Here is a 7,884-nt window from a genome sequence, read left to right as displayed (position 1 = left end):
TTCTTTCCAATCGTCTGGGACGTCTCCCATCTCGAAACATAAATTTATCAATTCGCAAACTCTATGTGGTATGTACTCGCCACCGTGTTTAAGCATTTCAGAATTAATACCGTCTACCCCGGCAGCCTTACCGTTTTTCAAGTTCTTAATTATATCCCTAACCTCAATTACACAGACTTTTTCAATTGAGTTTTCCAACGCATCGTGTTCAACATTGCAGTTGTGGTGTCCTATAGCTTCATCTCCGAATCGTCTCCTAAAATAGTCTCTGAAAGCCTCTAGTATTCCATCTGCATCATATACCATTTCCCCCCTACTATTTCTCATGTTGACAATTTCTGTACTTTTGTTTCCTTTCATTTTTTTATAAAGTAGTTTTCTGCTTCCTGTTCTTGATTTTTAAATACGTACGTGAACTAGAGCCAATGAGCGACGCGCAGTTTAAGCATCTGCAAATATTTTTGTATCACTTTTGGAAATAATAATCGAATCGAAATTCAAAGTCGATAATACGAATCAACGCTTTTGCTTTACCACCACCTTGCCACCCATACCGCCGCAGTACAGGGCCTCTGCCTGTAAAAACTTTACGAAAGTTAAGCCTTTACTCATTTCTCTTAATGGGAAAAAAATACTCCGTGTTTGAAGTACATTGAAAATTAGTGAAATTTTTCATACAAATTTTACAAAAATTTCATTCAAATTTTTAAAATTTTTGGTGAAAAAACAGAAACTATTTTAGTCAGGATTAAAATTAAAAAAATCTTTTTATATTTTCATCCTACGTATTTTTCATAAATTTTTTAACTGCAAGCAGTTCGCTCTTGAATTGCAAAATGTAATATTAACCTCAAAATTTCAATAAGTTGCTCCCGAATTTTATATCAGCAATAAAATTTTATACCAAATTCCATGCTTCACAGGAATAATACTTAATGTTAATGTCTATATTGAATGAAAATAATAACTAAAAAATTAACTTATAACTAAAAATACACCAATGTTACACTAACTTTACTCAATATCAGAAATGTACCATTAAACTTCTTGCACTTCACCACAAAACCGCTGCCTAAAATATATAGGCTTCCAATCTTTCAAATGCTTTTAAATAATATATGGTTTAAGAAATGTGGGATGAAATGAATTATGTTCAGTTTTATGAATGTATCAGGTCTTCATATCTTCCAACAATTTTGCCAAATACTCAATCTTTATTTTATAAAAACACAATTTGGAAATCTTCCAGCAACAGATACATACTATAGGGATGTACGGGCACTTTCATTATCACCCAATGGTCGGCGCGAGAATTAGTATTTGACCAACTAAAAAGGAACTTACAACAAAATAGTTGAATTCTCAATCAAAAAGATGAATTTTCACGAGAGAAGTTTTATATTTCTAACAAAAAACACAAATTTTCAAAAGAATACGGGAATTTTCAAACAAATAATTCCATTTTTAACTAAAAAAGATCCAGTTTCAATAAAAAACATCAAATTTTAAACAGATTATTTCAAATTTTAATTAAAATATATGAACTTGACACCAAATAGTAAAAGTTTTAACAAAAAAGATGAATTTTCAACTAAATTAATTTTCAATGCAAGAACAATAATATAAAAAGTATTTGAAATGAAATAGAATTCACTTAAAATCAGGCAACTTCTACACATTATTTAGCAGAATCTCTCAGCGATTACAATTTTTTATAGCAAATTATGCAAGACGTTTTTTGCCGATCTCAGACAAAAAAACACGAATTTGGACATCTATGTTAGGAATAATAAAAAACAGATTCATTTTTCATCCATAAAATAATTTTTAACTGAAGAGATGAAGTTTCAGTAAAAAATATCAAATTTTAAACAAAAATAGAATAATTCAGTTTTTAGTTCGTAAAAGTTAATGCTCAATGAAATAAATGAATTTTTCTACAGATTATTTCAAATTTTAATTAAAACAGATGAACTTGACACCAAATAGTAAAAGTTTTAACAAAAAAGATGAATTTCCAATCTTAAAGATTAATTATCTATTAACAAATTGTCGTTTAAACAATTACTAGAATTTTCAACTAAATTAATTTTTAATGCAAGAAAAATATTATAAAAATATTATAAAATGATATAATATAACAAACAAAAAATCAATAAAATAGTTGAATCCTTAACAAAAAAGATAAGATTTAAACAAAGAAAAATAATTTTGTACCGAACAGACGAATTTTCAACTAAAAAAATTAATGTTCAATGATAAATATAGTTTTTCATCCTAAAATTGTGCAGTTAAATTTGTAATAAAATAGTTGAATTCTTAATCAAAAAGATCAATTTTCAACCAAATAGTGGAGTTCGCAACTAAAAAAGATAAATTTTTAATTGAAAATATAAATATATAAAACCAGAAATAGGTCAATTCCTTTTTAGTTAAAAGAAATAATATTTAAAAACAAACAATTAAATTTCAACAAATTTACTGAAATTTTACTCAAATAGGTGCATTTGATGATACATAGTTTAACTTTTAAGCAAACAGATGTATTTTCAACCAAGAAGATTAATTTTATATAGAAAAAACGATGTTTGAAACAAATAATTGAATTTTCAACCAAAAATATCAATTTTTAATTCCAAATTTCAGTGATCCACCAAAAGTGGGATAGTTAAATTTTCAGTGAGCGAATTTAATTTTTAACAAAGAAAGGAACGTGCGACTGAATAGTTTTGTTTTTAATCACAAACATAAATTTTCAACCAAGGAGACTAATTTCCTACCAAAAACACGAATTTTCATCGAAATATGTGCATTTTCATACAAATAGGTGAATTTTCAACTAAAAAGATGAATTTTTAATTTCAAATATCAATTATCTACCAAAAATTATATAATCGCATTTCATTTTACATAAATTAATTTTTGACTAACTATGAAGGAATTTTCAAAAAAATAATTGGACCCTCAATGAAGAAGATGAATTTTCAACCGCGAAGATTAATTTCGTATTTTAAAAAGACGGTTTAAAAAAATTTAATTTTTAACAAAAAAAGATCTTTTTTTTTAAATATCATTTTTCTGTAAAAAATGATATAATCGTCGTTTCTCTTGAATAAAGTAATTTTTCGCCAAAAAAGGAATTTTGAATAAAATAATAGAATCCTCGAAAAAAAGATGATATTTCAATTAAGAAGTTTATATTTGTACCAAAAATGACGAATTTTCAACAAAATTCTGAATTTCCAAATACTGTATCAAAACAGTTAAATTTGTTTTCAAATAGTTCAATCTTTAACGAAAAAAGATCGATTTTAAACCAAAAGGATTAATTTTCTATCACAACAGAAAAATTAAAAAATTGAATTATTGAGTAAAAAAGGTCCATTTTCAATTTAAAATATACATTTTCTACCAAACATAGTAGAATCTACTATACTAGAATCTAGAAAGTTTTAAACAAATATATGATTTTTTTCTAAAAAATATAATTTTTTAACCAAAAGTAATATAAGTAGATTTTACCATTATAGAAATTAATTTTTAAAAAATAGAAATTTGAAGAAAATAGTTACATTTTTTATCAAAAAGGTTCGTTTTAAACCGAAACCGATGAAGCTTCAATTATGAACTTAATATTCAACGAAAAATGGAATAGTTCAGTTTTTAGTTAAAAAATTTCAACTTAAAGAAGTGCAATTAAAAAAATAGCTGAGTTCTCTAACAAAACAGATTGTAATTAAAAATATTAATAAATTTTAAACCAAAAATGGAAAGTTAAATTTTCACTTCAATCAATTAATTTTGAAAAAAAAGAATTGTCAGAAAAATGGTTGAATCCTAAATCAACAAGATGAATGTTCAAACAAGGGGATTAATTTTCTACTAAAGGAGACGATTTTTTAAAAACAATCCATACATTTTTAAACAAGTAGTTAGATTTTTAACTCAAAAAGATCACACTTTAATTTTAAAAATTAATGTTTTACCCAAAATTTCATATTTGAATTTTATGTTAACAAAAAATTAATTTTCAACCAAAAAAAGCAGTGTTATAAAAGTTATTTCAAAGGATATCGAATCCATTTAACATTAGGCAGGTTCTGTACTTCAAGTCGCTGAATCGATCAAGAAGGGAATTATATTCTTTTTAGATTGAATTTTAAGAGAACTATTTTTTCGTTATAAAAAAAATTCTATGTGCAAAAGAGTAATTTTTAACCAATAAGGTTAATGTTTTACAAAAAAGACCAATTTTCAACCAATTACCTGATTTTTAAATTATAAGGGAACAGTTTCTTTTTTTAATTTTTTGTTGAAAATGTTCAACAATTTAGTTGAATTTTTTTCCTGTCTTTACTAAAGTTGTTTCTTGGTTAAAAACTCAACTTTTTGGGTGGAAAAATTTTGCTAAATTGATTTATGAAAATTGTGAATTAATTTTTAATAAAAAAAGCTCATTTGGAATAAAATAGTTTAATTTCATTTTCTACAAAAAAATATTAAATTTCTTGAAATCCTATTATAAAAGATTAATTACAGTTTCAGATACAGAACGCATCCCTTGGTGTCTTCTTTTATTTTGTACTAATATTTTGTAACATTCATTAAATATGTAAAACATAGAAAAGATTGGCTTTTGATTTATTCTTTTTCATAAAAACAGAAATCGGCGCGCGCCGTGGCGCGCGCAAGACTGCTAGTAAGGATATAAAACTTCAATTGACACGTTGAACACACGTGTAATTTGCATTACATGTAAAGAATTATGAGTATTTGAATTTAAGAAAACGGTAAAGTGTGTTGTCAAGAAATTATCCGAATATTTCTTTAAAGTGTTTTTTTCTTTAAAACTATTGATATAAATATTTATAGATAGGTAACACAGATAGAGTTATAATAGAAATATTTACATTTTTCTTTTTACTTTAAACAATATCAAACACTAAATAAAAAATTTTTCCATGAAATCGGTTACATATACATGTAATCTTATTTACTTCAAAAGAACATATAATTCAAGCTAAAGAATTTCCATCCAATGGAAACAATTTCAAATTGGTAGATAATTTCAATTTTACATAGAACAGTATTAATATTAATATTCTTTCAATTATTCCGCATTTTAATGAAATGCGAGAAATTGGCGATTTTAATGATTTCAATGTTTCGCGCGATTAATTCTTCTATATGCAATATCAGAATATTAATTCCGTCATTAATACTATTACGCCAGATATAGTTTATACTTATGTTTCATTACCTTATAATAGAATTAATTTATGGCTGATTTAGATTTAAGTTTTCTTTTCAATTAGTTCATAAGTTGATTTGTAAAAAAGGGCCCTGCCCGTACACTGTTCTAAATAAATAAATAAATATATGTAATATATAATTAACTATATATGATATTATGATTATAATAATGTTATATCAACAGATATTAATATTAACATTAATATTAATTCTCTGTAAATGGTGCTGGAATTTTAAGCGTTTGAAGTAGAATTGATCTATTAAACTGAAAAATTTAAATAGCCTTTCAAAATTCGAAAATTTATTAATGAGAATTATTTAAAATAAAACAATTACAAATTATAAATACTAACAAGCACAAAATTTTGTATTAACACTTTTTGAAACTGCTAGCAATTTTAAATCTTCAAAATCGAAGTCCCAAGTAGTCCCGAAAAAAGTATAATATAACCAAATTCTAAGAAGTTATAGTTTGTAATTGTTTAATTCCAAATGATTCTCATAAACAAATTTTATGATTTCTAAAGTCCGGATGCTATTTAAATTTTGTTGGTTTAATAGGTAAATCCAACACCAAACGCTTAACAACTCCAGCACGATCATTTAAAGCTAGTTAATATTAATATAATTATAATATCGAAAAAATAGTGATATAGAGGAGTAATATAGCCTGAGGACAAGAGGAACTATAATATAGACACAGAAATATGTAATGATTTAATGATTTAATTATTATCTGTTCAGGTAAAAATTCAAAGAGAGAAAATATGTAGCTTCGTTTTAATTGAAAATTTAAGAGGACAAAAGAATATTGTACAAACTTGTAAGAGTATACAATGAAAACAATAAATTCTATTCAATTCTATATGGGTGATTCTGTCACAACTTCCCCAGATCAGCTTTAATTTCTTATTTTTTCTAAATTGCCTTATCATAAGTGCTATAATTTTTTTCACTCATTATAACATTCAAAAGAAGTATCTAAAACGAATTCACTACAAAGTATTCCTATTAGATTTAAAAAAAAAAACGTTTTGTGATCTTGGTAGGGGACGGAACTGACCATTGTTATAAAAAATACTCGAAATTGCTTATAGAGTATGAAATGCGATAAGAAACAAATAAATGAGTTAAAAATGATAATTTATTATCAAAATACATTAGTTTTATTGAAAAAATAAGTTTATTGTGATTTGTTAACTTTATTTTTGACATATAGTGTTTTTATTATGCATTGCATAATTTATAATATTAAAATAATATCACGACTCACGTGCATCGCTCGCCTGGTGAGCAATCAAAATAGCTTAAAGTATTAAAACATACTTTTGAAAGATCAGTCATAGTCCAAGTAAACTGATAAATTTGTCTAGTGCCATTAAATGCTTTAATTTTATCTGGCACCACATCATCAAAACTTGAAATTTCTTCGGTACACACTGAAGAAATATATATATTCTTAGAATTTTCCTTAATAATAGAAAGAAAGGTTTTGAAATCGGAAACGTCTTCTCCGAATTTCACTTTATCATCAGCTAAGCGTTTAAGACTTCCTCCAATACCATCTGCGGGTCCTTTACCGTGACCAGTTTCAATATAGTTATATGTAATTTTCTTAATTTGTGGATATTTCTTAGGAAAGACTTGAGTTATTAAGAAAAAAAGTTTTGTTCTTATATTGACTGGAGGGGCCATCGCTTTTGAAATGAATAGTATCAATGGTTGTTTCAAATCCTTTGGAAAATGTGTGGCTATAGAACATACCAGTGTGGAGCGTAATCTGTTTTCGATTTGTCCCAAAATGTACAGATTGAACTTCTGTATTATATTTACACAAGTAATTCTCACTGAAATCTATCAAAATAACACACTCTTTTTCATTCATTGTTTTGCATAATTTTTTCAAACACTTATCTTGATGAAATATTTGATGTTCAAGGGATAATAAATCTACCAATTCAATTTTGAATAAATCTATCAACTTTTCAATACTGCTAGTCAAAATCTCCTTGCATGCGATGTTACACAATAATGTCTTTCTTTGTTTTTGCACTTAAACGATTCTTTCTTTATGTGATCCATTTAAAAAATGTTATTTCTTTACTTAGATATAAATTTTCACAATCAAAATTGATTTCCTTATTTTTACATTCATCGCATTTTCTCAAAAGACAATTCTCACTACGATTTTGACACGCTAAAGACTGAACCACTTTGTGCGTAGAATTTTTTTGGATAATTTTTTTTTAATTAAGAGCTTTTACTATAAATTCGAAATTCATATGAATGATACCAGCACAAGTATTTCGTGTATCTACTTTTGGAGTTACACAGTTGGCAAGACGATATTTACAAAATGTAGAATAATTTTTTTTCGTCGATTTTTCACCAAGAAATATAGAACACAGGCCTTTCATATCAGCATTTAAATACTGTTTTTGAACTTTTTAACCATCGACTTTTTTGAAATTTTTTTATTTGGATAAATAGAAGTATTTTCTAGGAAAAATTTGTTGATTTGCGATTTGATATTCTTACTTACATATTTAATTTTTCTTTTGTTTTTTAATGTATCAATGATACATTTAATTGTTTTTTCGAAGCAGGTACGATCGATCTTCTAGCTCGGTC

At 25.9% G+C, this 7,884-nt stretch overlaps 1 pseudogene; it reads right to left on the bottom strand.

The window, feature by feature from the left end:
* Positions 1 to 6,522: 6,522 nt before the first annotated feature.
* Positions 6,523 to 7,138, bottom strand: LOC117175564 (annotated as a pseudogene).
* Between the last annotated feature and the right edge of the window lie 746 nt (positions 7,139 to 7,884).

This window comes from Belonocnema kinseyi, chromosome 6, assembly GCF_010883055.1.
Source record: "Belonocnema kinseyi isolate 2016_QV_RU_SX_M_011 chromosome 6, B_treatae_v1, whole genome shotgun sequence".
In the NCBI taxonomy this organism is placed as follows: domain Eukaryota; kingdom Metazoa; phylum Arthropoda; class Insecta; order Hymenoptera; family Cynipidae; genus Belonocnema; species Belonocnema kinseyi.
Note: the sequence above shows the minus strand (reverse complement) of the source record. Positions and strands in the feature narration are given on the sequence as shown.